This window comes from Echiichthys vipera, assembly GCF_963691815.1.
Source record: "Echiichthys vipera genome assembly, chromosome: 1".
NCBI lineage: Eukaryota > Metazoa > Chordata > Actinopteri > Perciformes > Trachinidae > Echiichthys > Echiichthys vipera.
Genome location: NC_139826.1, coordinates 7,746,104 through 7,770,473, shown reverse-complemented (window position 1 = coordinate 7,770,473; position 24,370 = coordinate 7,746,104).

The window sequence follows — 24,370 nt, the reverse complement described above, 5'->3', positions numbered from 1 at the left end:
AGCATATTCAGACAGTATGAGAAGAATTATTATTTTTTTAACATTAAATCATGTAGGTATGTTCTACTAGAACCAAAATACAGGTATGTATCTGAAAATGACCATAATATGGGACCTTTAAGTAAGTAAAATAGATTTTACGATGACCAGAAAAAAAGGCAATTAAATAGCGCTCACGGACAAAGGTCTCCAATGTATTTTAAAATAACAAATCCCCAGTAATTTTCTCCAGTGAAAAGCCGTATACTTGTGGAAGTGCGTAAATAAGGTATTTATTTTGATTGGAGGTGCAGCTTCGATGCGAGGTGACGGTAGCGGACAGGAGGACATGAGCTGGATGTGAGGAGGAGCAAGTTGATGGTGAAGGACTATAAGACACGAGACTCACACTGAGTGACACAAACTGATCTTGCAGTGTTTTTCACTCATGTACTTCACTTTCCACTATATTACAAGGTTTGGTGTGTGTCTGTGTCCATGCATCCATCCATCCATCTCCAACCACTTGTCCCTAACGGGGTGGCGGGGGGGCTAGAGCCAATCCCAGCTGACATCGGGTTTGAGGCAGGGTACACCCTGGACAGGACGCCAGTCTATTGCAGGGCAAATAGAGAAAAAACAGAGACAGACAACCATCACACTCACACCTACGGGCAATTTAGAGTAATCTATTAACACCTGCATGTCTTTGGACTGTGGGAGAAAGCAGAAAACCCACGCAGACACAGGGAGAACATGCAAACTCCACACAGGATATGGAATGTAATTTTGTCTGTGATGTTCACAGCAACATATTATTTATTTAGTTTTGTAAATCAATTGAACCAACAATTTAAGGTTTAAGATATACATGTATGTGAAACCATGTAGCAAGATAATACGTAATACCATTACATGGTTGTTTACAAGCAATAATTTACATTTCCATAAGATGGTACAGTATTAATAGGTGACACTGTTGGCAAGACAGAAACAGCAAGTGAACGAGAACATTGAGTTAAAAACTGTAAAAGCTTCGGACAGATTCAGTTTGTATTGTAAAAAGTCCACACTGCAGCAGTGGGTGTTAAACCCCCTCAGACAACCTTCTCTATCCCCTAAGTGTCCTCATAATTTGGGTCTTTCTCCCTGACCCCTCTACCCTTTTATTGTACCCCTCAACGCTCTGTACTCACCTTCATAAATAAGGTCAGTGCAGACAAAGAGAGAAGATGTTAGGGGAGAAAATCACATCGGAGGAATAAAACCTGGGTATTTTTGTACATTTGTAGGAATCCTTATTGTATGAAGGGTCAAGCACCCTTCATTCTGCTTTGATCTCATGGGCAGGTGGAGAAGGATGAGAGGAGAGAAAGAGAAGTTCATTTTATTAGGGAAGAAAAGAGAATGAGGGCAAGGATTTCGCTGACGAGTGGGGAAGAATGAAAAGGTTAATTGGGCTATTATCCAGCTGTAGTTTTTGAGGGATTTATAAGATGTCCCGAATTCGCTCTCACTTTCTCTCATTCTGTTTGAGACGTGTGCTCGTGTACTCACGAGTACACGCTGCCTCACACTAGTCCGCATATGCACAGTTTTCATCAGAATCCAGACAATAAAGAAGACATAAAGATACTGTATGAAATAAATATGATAATAATTTAACAAGAGAGTGCCATGAGAATATGTCTGTGTTCATGTTGGGTTTACACCATGTGCACACATGTTTAAGGAACAGAATAAGCAAAGTGTGATGTAGCAATATGATTAAGAGAAGAAGAAGCTCACAAAGGAATTTGGACGGCATTTTAGTCTGAGACTTAAAGTGAAAGTCCGGCGTGAAATCATCCCAGGGGCTTTTTCAGCAAATACACTCATCAAATACGCCATTGAGACATTTTTTTCGTGTAACAACTATTTACGGAGAAATCCCGAACAGTTGCTTGTAGTCACTAACAGCCGAATGCAGCTAAAACACTGATTAGCTCGGGGAAGCATGGTGAAGGCATTGAAACGGCTTTTTTAACCACTAATACTTCTCAAAATTACACCAAACCTCTGCAGTAGCATGAGAAGAGTCCTTTCACATTAACCAAAGCATCAACAATGTAGTTAGTGAACCTAGAGTTTATTAAAGTGTTTTGAAAGACTTACCTACTGACCCCTGTACCAGATCCTCTTGCAATAAAGTCCACTCAAGTCAATTACAGAATGCAACCCAAAAGGAAGGAGCCCATTGATGGTTCAGTTAATGTGTAAGGACTCTTATGCTCCTGAAGAGGTTTGGTGTAATTTTGAGAAGTATTAGTGGTTTAAAAATATGTTTTAATGCCTTCACTGTGCTGCCTCGAGCTAATCAGTGTTTTAGCCGCATTCAGTTGTTAGCGACTTTCTGAGATATCTCTGTTAGGTCGCACTCACACTGTCCATCCGTAACGTGCTCAAACAGGTTTTACGGGTAAAGCCTAGTTCGTTTGACCAGTGTGAGTGCAACCGCTCTGCACCTAGCTGCAGCCCGCTTGCCGGCCACAAACTGTTTGGGAAAGGTGGGCTTTTTTCGAGCGTGTTTGCACATGTACAAGCACGAGCGTGTGCACGTGTACAAGCACGAGCACGAGGCCTGCAGCGGCTCTGACATAATTGTGTGTGCGCCTGTTCGGACATAGAAAAAAAAAAAAAGACGGACCATGCGCGGACATTTAACAACAACAATGGCGGCGAAAGGTTCACGTTGGTGTGATGCGGCGGTGGAGTGTTTACTGCAGATTTGGTCGGATGAAAATATTCAAAAACAGTTGGACAAGACGCACAAAAACTCTGAGGTCTATAGAAAGATTTGTAAACAAAGCGACACATCGTGATGATGTCATCAATGCGTGTGATGTGTTACGCCGTGATGACATATAGGCAGGCAGGAAGCAGTCGCGCAAGGCCCCGGCAGTGTGAGTACAAACGGGCCTGGCCAGCGGGGGGAGAGGGAGGGGGGGACAAGTACCCTAAAGCACGGGGCACAGTACAGACGGACAGTGTGAGTGGACCCTTAATTGTTGTTACACGAAAAAAATTTGTCTTGATGGCATATTTGATGAGTGTCTTTCCCGAAAAAGACCCTGGGATGATTTTACGCTGGAAATTCAATTTAAAGGATTAGAACACCATAAGCATGTATGTAACTCTATAACACTTCTTTATGTTTAGAATAAACACGATACTATAAGATGATGTTATAAAGCATTTTTGTAATACTTTGAACAGAGCCAGGTTAGCTATTTCCCTCTGCCTCCAGTCTTTATGCAAAGCTAGGCTAATCACATCAGCTCCATATTTAAAGGGGAACATCACCTAAATGATGAATTCCAATATGTAATTTCCATGACCTAGGGAGGTTCAGTCAATCTGTCTTACGAAAAAAAAATCATTGTCTATAAAGCAGCTCCACACTTTTGTCTTGATGACATCACAGATTTTAATTTTAGTTTTTGGATTTGGAAGATTTTTGAACTTTTGAAAGTTTTCCTTCAAAAGACATGAAATTAATATTTAATTTTTCATGTAACAATTCTTTTCAATTAAACTTTCAGTCTTCTACTAGCAGAGTGACACATAATATTTATAATATACTTTTGTTTTAATATGCACAAATCACTCTGATGTCACTCCTTATCGAGCAGCGGGCACTTTCTCGCTACTTTTTGCGACCTTCTTGGCAACTTCATTTATAAAAAGCTACTAGCGACCAATTTAGCGACTTATTCAGACCATCAGGGAAAAGGGGGAAAATTCGTGGAGTACAGTTCAGTAAACAGTCTATGGTCCGTCTCTCTCCTCTCACGCAGAAGCACTGTTGTTGTTATGTGACACCAATAGGGTTAGAGGCTAGAGGAGGCGTGATGACTGCATCGTTAAAAAAGTATGCGGTTTCACCATCCAGACGACAACGCCACGGGGGGCGTTCTCTAATCTTCCCACTCTGAGACCTGGTTACAAAAAAGACCGTTTTCAGGCTCCGATAACAGCGGCTGCGTGTGGATGGTCGGCCAAAGCGATACTAAAGTTGTGCTGTTACAGGAAAACGCGTCTTCGTGTGGACGGGCCCTGAATGCAATAGAGTCATGGCCTGGAATTAAGGAAATCACAAAGCATATGTAAATGAAGCAAAATGGATACATCAAATAATTTAATGCCTACAGTTCATCACACATTAGGCATACAAGAGTTTAGGATTGTCTGATTCTGGAAGTCACTTTTATCAGTTAATCAAGTTGCAACTCTTTCCTCAGTTTTATCTACCCAAATCAATTCAGATTAGCTACTGATCATTCTAACAGTGTTCTACTGAACACATCTAAATGTAAAGTCACCTTAAGAGAGCTCTTCATCTAACCTTGGTATGAACTCAAGTGTTTCACTGATGCTATCGCAATGATACAATGCCTGTCTTATCAGTGGCTAAGTGATCACGCAAATAGACCCAATCAATGAGCAGCTTCTCTGTCAAGAGGACAGCATGATAATGAATGAGGTTGAATTAACACATGAATACATGTATAATAATGTAAATATACAGGTTGTTCTCGTTTAATTTTCGTCCATTTAACAACGAAACGTAATGCACAATAATTTGTGCGTATTCCTCGTATTTATTCCATGTGTATGTCACTTTTTTTGTCACTGAAGAAAAATCAATACACTGTAGTGCATGTTTTTTTGTGGGTATTCCAAGTATTAAAAGTAGGGGATATAGTGTAAGACGGTGACTCTCCGCTTCAGGAGGCATGTTGGGTTAGTGGATGTGTCCCAAAATACAGGACTTTCACCGGGGCGAGGGGGGTTCGCATCGCAGTCTGCATCCGGTCCACCACCATCTTGTGATCCACGTAATATATCATACACATTTGTGCATAACTTTTATCAAGATGTTATCCAGATGGAATAACAGAGGGTTCCTCTGCTCAGAATGTTGGTGGAAGATAAACGGATCTAGCACACAAATAATGATGTCCTCAGATCTTCATCTGAAGACTGGAATGATGTAAAATTGACAAAAAAAGTAAATTATTATAGTATTATGGGAGTACATGAAATAATTGAAATTCCACCTTTACATATATATTCAGCATTTAGCATTGGTATCATTAAAAAAAATCATCATTTTAAAATTGCCATATTTTAAAGACGTAAAGACGTCCAAAATGCAATTAAGTAATTTCTCACATGTAACTAATTTTAATTACACATTTATCAAATGTAATTGGGGCTGTTTGTAGTTACTTACTATTTGTAATCTGACTACCTTATCCCGATTACTTGTAATCACATTGGTTCTGGGCATCTGCAGATTTAAGATACATTTTTTCGGCTGCAAAACACCTAACACCTAAATTGTTTATTTATGGAATCACTAATGTCATGCTTTGCAAACACTGCAACAATATTTCCCATAGTGCAGCCTGTCTCTACATGGTACACCCACCTGTGAGCTAATGCAGGCACACATACTTACCCACAGCACGCCACAATTATTTATTTTCTTACTTATCTGCTTACTTACAGCGGAGAGAATGGATGCAGAGGGCAGTACTCTGCCCTTGAGTGGCCCCTTGATTAGCAACCACTCATTTGTGATGTTCTCCGGCAATCCAGCGGCCATCCACATGACAAAGAATGCAGCTGAAAAAATTAACAGCTGTCACCGTTTGATGTGTTAATTTCCTGACAGTCTCTGCGCTGAAACCAATTACTGATTTAAGGGCAGGGAGAGAGAGAGGCCCTCTGCACACACTCATTAGGCTCCTTCAAGACTAAAAGGATAAAAGCAAAACAAGGAGAGAAAGAGAGAGAGAGGAAGAAAGAAAGAAATAGAGACTTTCACACTCTTGCTGTCATTTGAAAGCCTTGTATGTACAAAATGTCACTTTAGAAATAATTAAAAACAAAGCTACTGGAGCCTAGTGTGTCTTCTAAGGATCATATATTAGTGGAATTATGTTTTGTGGGAAGAATATAGATTTACTTAGCACAATAAGATCACATAGTTTTGTTTCCCATTATCACTTCATGAGTTTGAACAAAATTCTTGTATTTTTCCTGGTGTAATCATGAGAACAACCGGCTTTGTAAACTTGTGTAATTGTTTTCATATTTGCCATATTCATATTGAACATACTGTATAGTGAGTGCTCAATTTTCTTTCAATCCAACCTGATAAACAATAGAGGATATTGGCAGTACGATGATGTGTATTTTGAGTTAAGGCATATATTGACTCAGTCTAATCATTGTAGTGCCTATTTACCTTGTTAAGCGGAGACTTCTATGTTTTTAAAGGTGCCCTGAGGAGTATTTTTTATTGCTATGTTTACATTCATGTTACTCACCAAAATCCATGAGCTCACTATGACAGATGTGTTTGTGCATTTCCTTTCTCTTAAAGTATTAGATTTTTAAAGCACTTTTGAATCCCGTATCATTTACAGCCATGTTTGCTAGCAGTCTCATTCTTTCCTGTCTTGTTGGAGCATTGCTGCAAATATCATTAAATTCAATTCAGTTTTATTTACAGTGCCAAATCATAACAAAAGTTACTTATCTCAATACACTTTACAGAGTAGGTATAGACCACACTCTATGACTTATTTATGACCGCCTGTTGATCAATGGAATAGAGTGAAACCTATGGCAGGAAAGTGCATCACTTCACCCTCGTCAAGACATTCTTACTCCCAACTCAAGAAAGGCAGCTGCTTGGTCATGGGATATTAGCATAATTGTCAACCCTGTCGATTTTCCTAGGGAGACTCCTCGACTCTCCCCTGTTTTCCTTCCACAGTGAAAATTACTCAGCATTTCTCCCGATGGTTGGGCTATAATTTTTTGGACCCCAGACCCCCAACTTTTGTTTTGAGATTTGCCCTATTTTCTAAGTCTCAAGGTTGGCAAGTATGTCCCTTGGCACTCTAGGATACCCATTGGGCGTAATTTTCAATGTGCAGGGTAGGGTTAAGTTAAAATTAAAGAAGTTAGGTTACAAGTTAAAATAAGTCAACATTGACATTTCACATAGGACAAATACACATCCTCATAGCTAAACAACAGAATAAGGTGATTGCCAATGACTCCATAAACCAGACCGGTCTTCGCTGGGAAATTGCCACATGGTGGTAGTTTGGAATACATGATCACACAACCATTAAATGTGACCTTTGTATTTAACATTGTGAAATGGAACTACTTAAGTTTAGGCAACAAAACTCCAAGGGCAACAAAAATACTTGGTTAGGGGTAGAAAAAGATCATGGATTGGCTTAAAATTACTCATCGCAGCCAGAAGTTGGTTAACCTAAAAATTATCACTATTGACTTTTGGTTTTACGGGACACAGACTCTGGTCACCTGGGTGTCCTGTGTTTGCGTGAACCATCCACTTACCCATCCTTCCTGTTCATGCAGTTTAAGGGTCTTATTGCTAGGTTACCTTACTTTCTAAGTTTTTCCTGCGACAATTACAATGGCGATGGGGGTGACACATAACAAGAAATTATAATAGAGTGGCTAAGTCCCGCCCCTTCCTCTACACCCCCATAGGACCTCTGAGAATGTAAAAAATGAATTGTTCTAAATGCAGATAATGTCATTTAATGTAATTTGCTGGTTCCAGTCGTTATATGCCCCAAAATAGAAACATGTTGTTTGTGGATTCAAATGATAATTTTTAATGTCAAGAGTTTGACCTTTCATTGTGCAATTGTTCAGTTTAAGGCTGTAGAGAAAACACATTGATGAAGGCTACATGCCGCATATGTGACTTCACGTCATCACCCTTTCTTACAGTGCCGATCAAACCAAGATGCCGGTGTGTTTTGTTCCTGAATATTCTATGCTATTATCTTCCCCTTGGAAAAAGCGTTTTTTCACAAAGAGACCTTACACAAAAACCTCTTCAAGATAAATCATATTTTTTCTTTTTTTGCATTAAAAAAATTATTCTTAAAACCTACAAACAACATAGATGGAATTCATGGCACAATTTAAATGGGACCAGAAAATGATTTCGATCTAACCATAGGAATACATGCATCAGAAATTCATTTTGAGGTCCAATCGTTACTGTGCTTTAGGACATGCTGCTACATTTCGCTGTGGTTTACTGTAACTTACTGTAACTTACTTCAGTATGAAATGCTGATACACTCCACTGTGCCATACTGTCACTTAGTTCTGTAGGAAATGCTGCTACATATTTAACACTTATAACTTATCGCTCCTTCTCACTTATTTAGTTTGTACTTATTTCATTTCAATCTGCTGCTAAACTGCACGCTGCATATTTTTGTATATTGTATATACCTACGCTTAACCACAATATCTGTTGCACTCTGTCACACTGCTTGATTTATTTTATGTTAGCTTTATTTTGATTTGATTTATGTTTTTATGCTTATTGTTACTCCGACCCTTTCCCACCTTTGTATTGAAACTGTTGCACAATAATTTCCCTCGGAATAAATAAAGCTTCTTGAATCTTGAATCTTGAATTGAATCAATGTACCGGAAATACAAAGGCAGGGCAAGCTGCTTGTACAATTGACCTATAAGGTTGATTTTTCGGTTAGACAGTTTGCACATGAACAGTGGTTTCCTTGATCAAAGTCAGCCTCTACCTCATCCCTACACAGACTTCATTGCTCTTTATACAATGTCATAACTCTGAGCTGCAGTTAAAGGCCTATTGAGTCATACAGACGCTAAAGGGTGCCTTGTGTGGCCGTGTCAGATGCTGAGAGCCACTGAGCACAACGGAAAGAATGTCCCCATGTGTTCGGTTTTAACAAACTTTGCTGCCATTACCCATCAGAAAGTTAGTGAGCCACCGACCAGAACAATGACAATAAACACCAATACAGTAACTATCAAGTTCAACCACAGTCAACACAGCAGTCTAACAATACTCAACCAAGTAGAAGATTGCACTATTTTTCTATCTAAACACTTAAGGATTTCAGCTTTTGGAGCCTACTACTTCAAACCAGTTGGCAGACATCTCAATACACCAGGTCCATTCTGCTTTTGAAAATCTCTTTTTCATTGACAACCCACATTAGGCCCCTTCTGTGTTCCCAGACCCTGCCAGCCAAGGGCCAATGGGACAGCCATATCCCCTGTGAGCCTGCTTGGTCTCTGCCCCCTTCCACCAGTGGAGATTATGTGTGAATATGTATTCACTGTCCTCTTTGACCCACTGTGTGCACAGAGTGCTATGCAGCTGTAATTGGGACGGTGGTTAAGGGGACTGCTGGGTTATTCCGACGTTGGGCCAGGCATCTTTAGAAACAAGGCCCCTGGTCCATGTCCCTATCCCTGCTCCCTCGCTCAGCCTAATCTGCTAATAATACCTTTGTCTAATGGTGCCAATGGCCATATATCAACCCAGGACCAGAGAGATGGAGGGAGGGAGGTAGTGAGATAAAGAGATAGTGTTGTAGATAGAATTAAATGCATGCTTTCTGACAAAGCTGGAGATTAAGGTAATATATTCACCAAAACAATGATTCCAAAAATCTGATAGTCATTAAGAGAAATGGGTGACCACTCTGTAATAAATGTAGATTACTGTTTATAATGCTGATTAATTACTAGAGTGGTAGTAAGGTAGGCAGATTTAAAACAAATAACTTTCATGTTGAAAACAAAGTAATAATGAATAAGCCAATCATGCAGACTATATAGTAAGAACACATCACAACTGCAAGCAGGTTATCATTCAAATCCAGTATTTTCCCAACATGTCTGCTGAATTCAAGAAAAGAAATTAGAACACAAACCAAATCACTTAAATCTGTTAAATTAAGAGCCATGAACGCTGGCCCTTAAATCCACTGTTCAAGTCCCTAACAAGGTTAGTCGTCACACGGCCATGGTCACCAATTGCTTCTAAATGAAGGCATATCTTAATGAGGTCTTGATGGAGCTGGGCTTTTGTTGGAAAAGCCTTGATGTTTAGAGCTAAAACAAGACATTCTCATCAGCAGCCTTCCCCAAGTCTTTAGAGATCAAATTATGTCTAGATATCAAATAAATGAGTGACTTATACATAATTTCACAAAGAAAAGGGGGTGAGAGAAAAAAAATAATTGATTCCTTGACTTTCTTACAAGACAGAGAATTGTAAAACAAACTCAGAAAGGGAGAACAAGCCTTTTCTTTGTTCCTAAATAGATGATTATTTTTAATTTCCTTAGATGAAATGCAGAGTTTGTCCCATGAGATGCACTCGGCTAGTTATTCTGCAGAGCTTGGGTATTTTATTTATACAATTGGGCTTGAGTAAACAAACTTTTTTCCTGATAAACTGACTTTAAAGCTGTTTGAAATGTAAAAATGAACTTTTTCTGAATAAATACAGGCCAGATGACTAATGACATTGGCTCTCTCTTACGTCCATCTTTTGCTACATAAAAATAAATAAATATTCTTTTTGTCAAACTAAATTGTAGATCATACATACATGCCTCCAATTGATATACCATTATGTACATATTGCAGAAGTTTCATTACACAAATGGGTAATTATGTTTTTTATATGAATGCTTCAGTACAGGTCTGCTAGCCTTTACTCACATGAGTCATTTATATTTCCTCACAGCAGTATTAAACATCATTACAAGCACAACTTGTATCATTTCTGCAGTATCAGATAATCACCTGATTATGTTTCTGTTTTTAATTTTTCACCGCCTCCTGCAGCCAGTACTTAATCAAGGGAAGAAACTAGAGACTGTCACAAAAGTTTGTCTCTCATAAGGAGCACTCTGAATAATACAGTTTTTATTTTTCTATAGTAGCACCCCCTCTGGTATTCCCCTGCGTGTCTCAAACTGGGCGAGGTGACGTATCCCGCTGTGAACAACGGCAATGACTGCTGCCCCTGGACAATAGTGTGGGAGGACAGCTTGATCTTCAGGCTTCTCTATTGACTGGGACTGGTGCAGTGGTTCTGGCTGGCTGCTTCCCTGAGGCTAGTATTGACACCCTGGTTCTGGTTTGGATAGCAGGGTCGCAGGACTAGGACTCTCCTCTTTTGATTAATTGAGCACTGGCCTTGATTAATGATGCCTTTAGCCACAATCGTCTTGCTGTGAACTGAAACTTTTATATAGCTACAGGGGAAGCCTCCGTGGAGAGAAGTCAGCATGAGGCAGCTGCTGAAGCTTATTACACTGTAGTCAAAATTGTTATTTTCTTTTTCTTTTCAGATCATTGGTGAACTGAGGTGGGTACATGTTGTCTCTTATCTCTTGTAAATGTTTTTCATCCAGTATTGTGATATCTCTGTTCATCCTGTTTATTTTTACATTGTACACAACATATTCTCATCAACAGGTTTGTATGGTATCTTAAAAAAGTTTTTCACAACAGTTTGTTTAATATATTTATATCAAAATATGACATTCAATTTAACACTATGAAACAGGTTCGTATGATATCATACAAAATATTTCATTCTATTTTACACTATGAAATGGCAACCGGAACTGCACCACAACGATTGCATTTAAGTGATAGTGATAGGTTAAGTTGGCAAAACTATCGTGACAAGTTTGGATAAGTTCATGCATGAAACTTGATTAGGATGAGAAAAACTATTGTGGTTTGGCTTAGTAGGGAAGCAAACACAGCTGGGACAAGAACACCGGTCCCCCAGCTAAAAGTTATGTGTTTGGGGCCCATCTACCACACCGACCTGCCTCCCTACACGGAGTTGGCCGTGTTAAACTACGTCACCTGATTTCCTTCTCTTCTTCAGACGTAATTTCTACATTAATAAATACATGGATTACACAAGAATTACAGTGCATTACTTTTCATAGTTATATGTACAGTTAATGAGAACACACTTTTACATATTGTCAATGATTTAGCTGATCATTCTTTTACCAACATTATTTTCTGACTACATATTTTGAGTTTCTTAAATGATTTATTTAATAACCATTAGCATGATGGCATCATGCGTGCTGTGTCTTTGGATTTCCCACATTTTTAGGAGTGATAAAAATAACCTTACTTTTGTAAGAAAGTGAAAATATTGATCAATGATAATGGAAATATGGCCTAAATAATTGTTGTTGTTTCCTTTTTTGAAATTGCAGCCCCCACAGTGTTTGCTTATAAAATGCTGGCCAATTCACCCCTGATGTACAGTATAGTAAAATATTTCCCTTTGTCACCTTGTCATTCCTCTCTTAGGTAACAACGAAACATCACCTGTGCAGACAATGTAGCTACTGTCTCACCCCAGCCACATTCTAAAATAAACAAAATGCATTGAGTTCTAAATGCCCTGTAACGTCATTACATGGCTGCTGTGGTGCGCATAATGCAGTGCAGCTGAGTCATCAGCTACAGTTCACTGAGTCACTAAAGACTCCATGTATCCTCCATGAACTGGAAGCTGCAGAGGACCTCTGCTTCCCCCTCGCCTTATTACTTGCTTTAAAGTAAGCAGCTTGGGCTGCTACACCGGTGTGGGCTAATGCATGCAGTTTGCGCAGCTGCGGCGTGGGACAGCAGACAGCCGATCATGGCGTGATTTATGACGCTGACCGCTGGCTGCGTGGTGCAGGCTAATGACACATACACTAAAGTCATTGATTTGTATGAATGCCCTCCGCTCTTCATCTATCACAATTTAATGTTAGAGTTTGCAATGCAGAGGTAGAGAGGAGAATGAGGTGGAGGAGGAGAAAGAGAGGGGCGGAGGGAAGAGGGAGGTAGCATCCCAAGGAGGAGGTGAAGCAGATGAAGAAGGGAATAGAGGAGAGGAAGTCAACATGCTGCTACCACACGGGGTGGCACAGACGCTGTGGAACAAGAGAAGCAGGTAGAACGAAGTGGAGTCTGGGCTCCCCAAGGCCTAACATCCCCCCTGCCCTCCCCTCTTCCTTTCCATGTCATGAGTCATTTGCTGCTCCTCTAATATCTCCCCTCTTCCCTCTGCTTTATGGAAATGGCCATGAATTGTGCACAGTGGACACTGTGTTCAGTAAAGCAGATAATAGCAACAACAAGGAGCGAAACGCAAGAATTACCTTTAGTCTATGAGAGAAAAAGAGAGGGAGGGACGGAGCAGGAGAAAAGAAAAAGGGTGCAAGTTGAAAAACGGATTGAAAAAGGAGAATTAAGAATGTATTTAGAACTGTTATATAGACCCACTAACTCACTGTTCACTCATATAGTACATGCAGTGTCTAGTAGGGGTAAAAGTTCAGTATGACAGCTGTGCATGATGCAAACACAAAACAAGTGTGCTCACTGCCTGTGAGGCCAATTTTCACTTCACCCTTCAACAGGAAGGAAGAAGTGTGTCTGTGTGTGTGTGTGTGTGTAAATGAAGCCAGTTGTGTGTGCAATGCTTCACTGTTTTCTTCCTTCCTGTGTATCCCACTCTTAATAAACACAGTATGAGGGTGAATCTTTTAATGCTGCATGTATGCATGTGTTGTCACAATGCAAGAAAGGCCTTCCAGGAGGAAAACGAGATAGATGGTCTAGTGGGATGACTTTCTATACTTAATAGCACAAGTCTGACACTTAAAAAAGTTAAACTCCAATAAAAGGAACCAGTCCATAACATAAGAACAACAATCAAAATAAGAAAACCACAACATGCATACAAGAGTAAATAATAATAATAATAATTCATTTAATTTGTATAGCGCTTTTCAGAGACCCAAAGTAGCTTACAGAGTAGGACAGGTATTACATAGACACACATGTAACAGGTGGCAAACAACAGAAGACAAGGATGACAGGGAAACAAGGCGAAGGGGGCATGGGGTAATGGTGATACAGACAAACAGGCAGAAACAGGTACAACAATAGAGGTGGGGGGATGGATTGAAGAGCAGTGGGGGGGGGGGGGGTCAGGGGGAGGGGCTGAATGGGTGAGGAGAGCGGAAGGAGGGTGGGGGGGGGGGGTCAGGGGGAGAGGCCAGGAGGTACTTTCACACCTAACATGTTTGCCCTAGTTTATCCAAATCCTGGAGTGTTTTGTCTGATAGTCTGGTTGGGTTGGGGTGGTGTGAAAGCTCATTCGAACTCTGGATCAAACCAACCTCCTGGAAAACCGGGATTTCAGTTAACTTCTAAGTACTAAAGTGTGTTTAATCTCTCTCATCAGGGCCCGCCTTCTCCTTTGGTACCATCTCACTTGACTCATTCAAAGAATGAAATACTCATCAAATACCCTTAAATATTCTATTGATAAAAACACCAAAACAAAACCAGAAAACCCAGGACCACATACATTTTTCACTCTGATATAGAGGGACCTGGAAGTTAGCATCACCCTGGATTCCCTTGACAAAGCCAATGGGATTTTATTTATTTTGGGTTATTGCATAAAATAAGCACTGTGGCAATCAAACGTTTATGTTACTTACACATTTTGTTCAGCAAGATAACCATCACAATTTTTTAAAACATAAATGTAATCGCCAGGAGTAAAAAGATTAGTTGTCTTTACCTAGTCTGTAAAGTGTCCTGAGATAAGTTTTGTTATGATTTGGCACTATGAATAAAATTTAATTTAATTTAATTTAATTACTAAACTCACCACCACCCAGCTTCCTACTGATTTTGCTTGTACGATGTGATGGCATTTGTAGTGTCATTTAGCCACTTGTTAGCAAACTTCAAAATACAGGAGTGGGGTATTTACTGACGTATTTTATCTTGTAGAACAAAACATTAAAATCTCTTCAGCTTGTGTTAAACATAGACGTTGCTTAAGGCATCTAATCAAAACACCATTCAAAATACCCATTGACTTCGAGACAGGGGAACCAGGAGTGCAAAAATGCTGCCTCACTTCCAAGCTGTGTGGAAGAGTGACTCTGAGTGACATATTTGTTTACAATGTTTGGTGGGTTTCACCAATAGAATGTGAACACTGACAGAATAAAATGATAAATGCAACAATGTTGCAACCTTACCCCCAAATGTAAGGTTTAGTGTCTGAAAATGGCCTTAAAGTCAATATGCTTGTTTTATATTATTTCTTTGAACATTTTTGAAGTATCACATTATAAAAGCTGTATAGAAATTCAATAAAATTACTTCAATTGCACAAAAACGTTTTTATGCTCACTTCAGGTGGTTTTTGCTTTTGTTGAAAGGAGTCGATCCACTTAATGGGATATGGAAACACTTTTGCTGAATAAGTTCTGATGTAGCGACCATTTCACTCACATGACCGATCAGGTGTTTCTGCCATTAGCGTCTTCCCATATATTTCAAGCCCCCACCACAGCGACTTCCTGGTTGATCCAATACGGAAGTGCCAAAAACTGCAGTTATCCGAATGGCCAGTAGGAGTAGTTTGCATAATAGAGCTGTGATTATTTTATCGGAGGTTAAAGTTCATGAATAATTAGGGGCGCGGTTTCTTGAGTGACAGTTAGCCTCTGGCCCTCACTTCGCCACGGAGGCTAGTTGTCTAGTGACGTGTTCTGTTAGCCTAGCTCCCTGGCGGTGGACATAATGTGGCTGATTCTGTGAACGTCACCCAGGCGGCCATATCTCCCTCCCCCCAACATCACATCAATGCCCTTTTCTGGTAAGAGGAAATGAGGAGGAGTCAACGTCTGACAAGATGGTGGCTCCCCCCATTCCCTGTCAGTTCTCAGGTGTACTGAGAAATAAGGGCACTAAAAGGCCAAACATTTTTATTTTAAACAAAAAAAGTATGTCTTGTTGTCTCCTGACAACATGCCCAATACAAGCTGAAACAAAAGAACAATAAAAACTTGCCCAATTGAAACTAATTCCTGAAGACCTCTCTGCAGTTTTCGCTCATATATGTAAGGGAGAGATGTGGTTAGATGGCAAAAGTTACTTGTTTTGTTTCTGGTTCACAGCCTCCCCTCTTTTTCACACCAAACAAGTTGATGGAAGCATATATAATTTGAATTTCCTTTTTGCAACATGTCAAAAGTTTGCTTAAAATTAGCTTGACAATTGAATGGAAACAACATTGTCCTTATGTTTGTCTTCTTTTTCTCACCACTCTGTCTCTCTATCTTTCTTCCCTCTTAACTGAATCAGTCTCTCATTTGATGACATAGTGCAGATGGAGCCATGACTCATGGCTTACAACACCCGGTTTAATTACAGTAGATGTAAACAAGCCTGTCAGTTATGCTAATCCGAACCATAGCTGGTTGTGGGAGATAATAACAACAGACGAACAACAGGAAGAGGACCAACTGGATACCTGCTTCTTGGACAGACCTGTCTCTCAAACCTTCACACGAACATCATGTAAGCCTATTTGGAATGCTTTGTTTTTTACTTCCAGTGATTCCTCACAGGCTGGATCATTTGGAGTGGGAATGTATACAACCTATGTTTTCATCCAGCATTGTACACAACATTTAGACTTAAAGTCAAGATAATCATATCTGAAAAAGTCCCTGATGTTTGTGCTCTGACACATTCAATTGCTTCCATACTTAAGAAGACATTTACGAATCATTGCCGCAGGTTTTCTCTGCATGTTTCGACTTTGGGTTTGTAAGGAAATATGTAAATAGGACATGCACCTGCTTTACGTCTGTCTCATGTTTTTCTACATTTACTTCCCATTTTGCATGCTGCCAATATGTCATCTGTAGCTGGGTCCTCTAATACTCCACACTCTCCTGGCCCTAACCTCAACCAAAGTGCTGATACTGTGTAAACTTAACCGCACATGCAGGGTTCCTATGGAAAACCTGAAAAAGTAAACGATTTTCAAAATCTTATTTTCCAGGCTTGGAAAAGTCATGGAATAAATACAATCCTTGAAAGTTTTTGAAAAAGTTATGGGATTTTTGTCAAGTTTTAGTCTGATATCTTTGAATAATGCCAGGCACGGTGGACATTATAGAGCCATGAAAAATCATGTAGTATGTAGTGTTCTTACCTATGTTGCCGCATTGTTTTTCAAACGTGTGTATTATCAACTGCATGAACTGCATATTTGAAAGCTTGTACCATACTGATATGTGCTTGTGCTCGTAAAGCACAAAAAAGACAATGTGCTTGTAGTGTAGAGTTATTTGAAGTGAATATGCACATTAGATATTTGAACGGTTGCTGTTTAATTTACAAACGGCTATACAATTGGCTTGTGCCCTGCGATAAACTGGCGTCCTGTCCAGGGTGTACCCCGCCACGCACCCAATGTCAGCTGAGATCAGCTCCACCCCTCCGCAATCCCGGTAGGGACACGCGGTTGTATGAGAACCATACACGTGGTTCTCTGGATTCAAGTTTCTAAAGTTCAGTTTAAAAGTCTTGGAACTCATGTCATACAAAGCAGTTGATTCATTCAATATACACTGATGTCAAAGCTTAAAATGTGTAAACAAAAAAGTATTTTTGTGTCTACATTTTCTTCAATAAATCTGCTTGTGACACCAAATGAAATCCATAATTCTTCTTAAAATAGTTTTCCCATTGAGGATGGCCTGTTTGTGAGTAAAGGTTGAATTTAGTTTAACTCTGGATACTAACCGGTGGTGACAAGTAGGGGATGTGTGCGCCACTTTCACTCACACAGCTGTTTAGAAGAGCTTACCCATGTTCCCCAGTGAATACACTGGCCTTCCTCTGCCCAATGCTATGCTTAGTGAATGCCAGTCAATGAGGATATGATTATGAAATCACTTTTTGCATTCATCGTTCACAGGGCTTTCATATTTTCTAAACCTCTAAAAATGATAACTTGGGAACTTAATGTGTCGAACTCTTAAATTCATTCTCATAGTGAAAGGAATCACTAAAAGCTTCAAATGGTCCACACACAAAGCATCATCTAAACGTCTTAAAGTTGTTTATTTGATTACAGCATCCTGGGATTCATATGTGAAACATATGGAAATATGGTTGTACAGAATCTGGGAGTCTATTATTGTACCAGCTCATGTTTGATGAATGTCAAACATTCTTAATTGGATAGCCCTTTCATTCTAGATGTTAATTTTCAGTAAAACAAAAACAAAAGCAGTCCCTTGCATTTTGCTGAATATTTCCTGAACCATGGAATAAAGCAAGTCTTTCTTTTCATTTCTGAGAATTGACAGTGTATTTTTTTAGCGAAGGAGAGCATGACCATACCAAAATCAATAAATATTTATATTTTCATACCTGCACATGTGTTAGGTCTGGCTGAACATCCATTCAAACAAAATGTAAGGCCTTAAAAAAATGACATTATATGAACAGCATCAAAAAAAGACCTTTATACATGAACTAGGACAAAGCCTTATGATTAGGTAATAATACAACCTTAATCTCCAGCTATTTAAAACATAACAACAGAGACATCAACTAGGACATAGGGTAATACAATGGTTCCTTTTATTGTTGTTCAGATGAAATTTTAACATCATAACAAACACATAATGATACTATAACTATGCGTGCCACGGCGCCTCAGACGAAAGCAGTTCGCAAAGGAGAAAGGATGTCTGCCATCTACCATACTGCACGCATTTCTGCAATGATTGACAACCAACAACAGACCAATCACTGTGCAGAGCCGGGCACCAGTACAGGTCGAGAGATGGAGACAAAAAGACAACACGAATATTGTGCAAGCAAGAGGAAAAAAATCAAACAACAACAGACTGGAGCTTCACTCGAAGGTGAGTATGTCATGTATGTAAACTTTGGCTATATAATAGGCCACACTTCAGCTGCTATCAAAGTCTAGTTTCTGTTTACAGGCTACTGGAGATTCAGCAGACCTTACTATTCATTATGTCCTGTCAATGTCTTTATCTGCATTCACCTCTGATGAACAGTAGTGATACAGTGACCAGTTTGCGGACATGTTTCAGTTATACTTTATAGCCTTAATAACATGGAGAAAATGTTTTTTTTTATCGATTGATGATTTTTTTTAGAATTGGCTTTTTTTTTTCAATATTCACATTCTGACTGTATGCACTCTATGCATTTTTCAATAGAAAGTAGTGCATATTTAAGCATAACATTTCAGAAAACTTGAAAGTCAGTGTCTTGTGTCTTGATAAAAGTAATGACCTGGCTGTCTCCTCTTAATTCCTAATTCCTTGTCTTATATCTTTTGAGAAGGGCATCATGACAAAATTATGCTTAAGGCCCCAATTTGCCAGGTAAGGCACTGCTACACTAGCAAACTGTTATCTTAGTGCCGGACTCACTTGCACTGTCACAAGTCTGCTACCAGCAGGTCGCTAATCTTCTAGATCTTGACTCATGGAAAACAAAAGCTTAAGTATGAATCAAAATCATAATAAATACCCAAGAGGTGTGATTTATTTCCTAAGATGGCAAAGGCATGAACAGCCATACTCTGATTGGCTTACCCGGATTTTCTTTCCTAACCCTAACCAATCTCACTACCGATGTCTTAACCTAACCAACCATAACAACAAAGGCAATAAGTACTAGCCAATCAGAGGCAGAGTTCGACATCCCAGCAAAAATGTGAGAACGCATTGCGGATAAAAAAAAGCCGCTCATCTTCATCCTCTAAGTTATCCCACAATGATGCACAATGACAACTGCTATATTAAGAAGATTATTAAAGCAAGACTTCTCTGACTTAAGATAGAAATTAAGTTCAAACTTGACTATGTTTAAAACACACGACTTTAAGCCAGGGGAGCAGGGTTCAATTCCTGTCCGTACTAAACCAATCCACGGCCTTTTTTCTGATCCTAACCAAGTGTTTTCCATGCCTAAGCCTAACCGTCACCTTTTGTTGGCTAAAATCAGACGTGTAACGTTGTTTTTTGTCGTTTTTATCTGCGTTGTAGCAGTTCCGTACCGTTCAGAGGTCCGTCTGATTATTTTTTTTCGTACGTATTTATATGCCTAACTTTACGTAGGATTTCCTATGAACGTGTTCATGAGAACACGTTGGAAGTTAATGTAACTTTAGCAGGGGAGTGCAGAACAAACAGCTTTTTACATCCACAAAGGCAATCATGCTGGGGTGTGGATTATAGAGCACTGAGCATCATTCATCTTCAACAAACTCTTGTGGAAACTCAGTATGTTTCTTTACATGCATGATAATGGCACATTCACGGACCAATCAACTTGTTACTTGTTAAACTGTTACATTTTTTTAGGGCATTGAAGGGTGAAAAACTTGTATATTTTAATATTTTCTCACTTTGCACCCAGCTGAAGGTGCTCCTTGATTAAAAAACAAAGTAAAACTCTTGTTACTTTTACCAAACACCCACATACACAAAAAAAACCCAACCCTTTTTATTTAAAGCTTTCTCAAGACATCAGTCACCCCTCCCCACTTCCCTGGCGCTGTAGGTTTGTAGATTTAAGCAGCCTGCTTGATTGCCAGAGCCCTCAAACCTTGTCTGAGAGACGATAACGAGACGTCACAGCTTTACTCTCAGGTTTTAGAAAGAGAGGGAACATTTGTCATTTAAGCGTCTTTCCGGTCTGAGCGTCTGTCAGCCGAGGCTCCACTCTAATGGCACGACGGATCCAATTACCAGCCGTGGACATCTCTAACAAGGTGCCAGGAAAAAGCTGCCTGGACAAACAACGCCCGGGCCAATAATGAGAGGCCCTCATTTGAGTGATTTGAGTCTTTCTCTTTCTTTCCTTTTCTCTCTCTGTCTTTCCTGCATTGAAATTTTCTACAAAATATGCAGTGTTACTTTTATTCATCTTTTATTTTGACTTTCTTTTCCAAAGTTTTGCTCATACTTTAAGAGAGAATGAGAATAGAAAGGAAAAGAAAAGAGGCAAACTTCCTACCTGGAACACATATGCACGCGTGCACACACACACACACACACACACACACACACACACACACACACATACACCTGCATGCATGCAGACAAATACACATAGTGCTCAAACTTTGGACTGGATGATTATTAATCATTCCAGAGCCAAGCTTGTCAATATGATACCAATAACAGCACTGCATTTACAACACGCAACAAGGAGAGAGAAACACTTTCACTATGCCTCATTTTCTCGCATAGCTAACCAGGCCATGGACTGTCAATGGCGGGGCCAGGATCAATGAGCCAGAGCTCTGTGCGTCCCATCGATTTTCCAACTCCCAGATATCACAGCGACTGTTCATCAACAAAAGCACTTTGTCCTTCCCAAATAATCAGATCGAAGGAGCTCCTCTCCTGAGACAAAGTCGCTACAGTGGCGCTCATCACCACCACCCCCCTCTCTGGTTCCCTCCCTTTGTTACTCTGTCGTCAAACCCCGCTGGGAAACCAAAGCTTTTTGTTGTCCTAACATCTTCCTGTGAGATGCATGCTCAACAAATGACTGCTTGCTGAGAACTTGTGTATGAATGTATAATCCAAGCAACACAAGTAGGTACAAATCAATATGCCTTGCTAGAGATGAAGGAGGAGGGAGGATGTAAAAATGTCATTGAGTTGCAGTAATCACATCATATGAAGATGATTTTTCATGTCCTATTTTGTAGATTATTTTATTTTTAGAGTGGGGGAAGTCATGTTGTGATTTGGGAATGATTTCCAGGATCTAATTCAATGGTAATAGTTTGTACATACGGGCTCCCAGTGAAATAATGACTGGGTACCTACTGGTAGGAAAAAAGACATAACAAAAACAAAGGGGAAATAGGGAGAGTAAAACCTAAAATACACTAGGATTATCTATTTCTTGCAGTGAAATTACAGGGTACAGACAGTGTATCAGCAAGCTTTGCCTATATGTTTTTTTGTTTTGTTATTTTTTTTTGCAATAGCTATGCCATGAAGCCAGTTGCCAATGTGATCTGGTCAAAAACAAAGAGAAACCATTTTTTCATACTTCTGATAAACACTATTATACACAGAAACCAAACCGCAATTAGTGGAAAAGTGCTTATCCAAAAAACGAAAATAAAAAACAGAGAAAATTAACTTGTATTTATGAACAGCACGCCACTCTACGAACTGATGACATGACAGGACAAAGTTCTTCTCTAACATAATTTTTGATGGGCATATGGATGTAACATAAATATCCCAATATTTTCAGTTAAATACTGTTTAGTTATATAGTGTTTCTCTGCCAGTTTTCATGTGTCCGGCACTCTTGAACGCACCATAGCCTGTCCAGCGCTATTGAATGCACCACACCTGTGTGTGAGATGCAGTATAGTGAAAGTTTTCCTCCTGATGCATCAGTGGATAGCTATAATTTTCTCAACATTCACCTGTACATCCTGGGTTTATTGTGTGTAAATGTCAGAGCTGAGTTTTATGATGTTCCACTGTCCAAGTTAGATGCTATGTTGTGCTACTGTGTATTTTTTAACTGTGAATATGGGTAATGCTATCTCATGCTGCTTGATGTTCAGGTAATAAGCCAATTCTCACCGTGTGTGCTATGTGCTTCGTGTGAGGTAATTCTTTACAATATATTGTATCATTTATAATATGATTAACGACTTGATACAGTCCTTTATATCCAAGTTTATATTATCAGGTGTGTATTAGGTATGGGCTGTTCTGTAGTGATTGTTGCTTTGTATCTTTATTATAGAACCATAGTCAAATAAATCCACCACTAAACTGGACATCTGTATCCATGTCTCTTAACACACACCATACACTTTGCCACTCTAAATCCAACTAATTCCTGGAGAACGCTCTTTCTCCTTTTTAGGCCTTTTTTGTCATAATTTTAAAAACATAGTTATAATACAACGATAAAATGTTCTCTTCACACTAAGCCTAAAGTTTTGTTATTTTATTCTTTAAAGGGGGCCTGTTATACTCTTTTTCAGGTTCATGCATGTATTTTGTGTTTCTTCTAGAACATATTTACATGCTTTAGTGTTCAAAAACCTCTGTATTACGTGTTTCCATTAGCCCTGTAGAGTGGCCTCCCTGAAAGTTTCAGGGCACATCCTCTCCTACAAAATAAAGGCCCAAGAGGGATTTAGGAGACTCAGGAGGCGACTTATCACTCTGAATGAGTTTAGATTGCTGGTGATCAGCTGATCAGTGATACAGCGGCGCGTTCTTCCTCAAGAAAAATAGTTAGAATAGTTGTAGTTTGATTTAAGGTGGCCCTGTATGATTCACAACGTCAACTTATATACAAGTAACATGACATAAAACACTCCACCCTAAATATTCAATGCACTGTAAAACTTGTTTGTTGACAGACATAGTGGAAACACACCTATTGTTCTCATATTGCTCATCGCTGCTTCACCTGTATTCACCCTCTGTCTGAGATGTTCTCTGCAACAGAACATCTCATCTCATCATAACCTGTCTTTTTTTAAGCCCTCCTCGCGAAAAAAGCCCAGTCTGCTGTCATTGGTCAGCACTTCTGGGTCTCCGCTACTGTTCTCTCTCTCTGTACTACTGCAGAAGACCAAGTGTATCATGGGATTTTCTACTGTCTAAAATCCCCCAAAAAGCCAGCCACACATGTTCAGCAGGACTGTGATATGAAATTTGGGAGAAATCAACAACACACTTAACCAACAGTAAAGCTTTGTCAGGCGTTAGCATGTAGCTAAATTACATACATGACTTTACATTACATTACAAAACAATTACTAACATCAATTAGGATAAGTCCCCTGTTTATTGTTTACTATGAATGATAAAAAACATGAGAAAATAACTTTTTCTAAATCTTTAACAGTGCCTGACAGTTTAAAACAGTTTACATGTTTGAGAGAAAATGGTTTTACATATAAAAATATTTCCATATTTACACCAATATTGTAACCTCTTTGTTTAAACTTTACACTAAACAGGCTAAAGTCAGCTCTAGCATTTGGTTGGTTATGTATATAGTCTGTTTCCCTGGAAATGGCCACAAGACTACGAAATCAGGGCCGGGGGCGGGGTTATGCTGACCAACAAGAACGTGAGCGCCATTTTTTTAGAAACACGGAGCTTGTGTAAACAGAACATGATAACCTCTTAATGTTAACTAGCAGTCGACAGTGGAGGAGACAAACTATGTATGGCCGTCATCAGAGTTACAGAATAAACAAGAGGGAGTCTCGGAGAAATCCCCATTTTACGTATACAGACACGGTGTAACTTCCAGACCACCGGGGATTAAACTCGGCCACTGCTTGGCTCGAGGCGACAGTGATACCCTGCTGCGGTCTTCAACCAGCGTCGTTACTAAGCCTGGTCAGTTTTACCTTTCAAATTTTTTGCCTTGTTGCAAACTGACATTACTTACATTTCTTAGTTGTTTGGTTTACCAATCTAACGTTACTGACTATGTTTGTAACTGCATCCGTTATTAGCAATGCTATCTTGGGTAATGTAAGCTGGCCAACGTTAGCGTAATATTGCTAACAATAGCT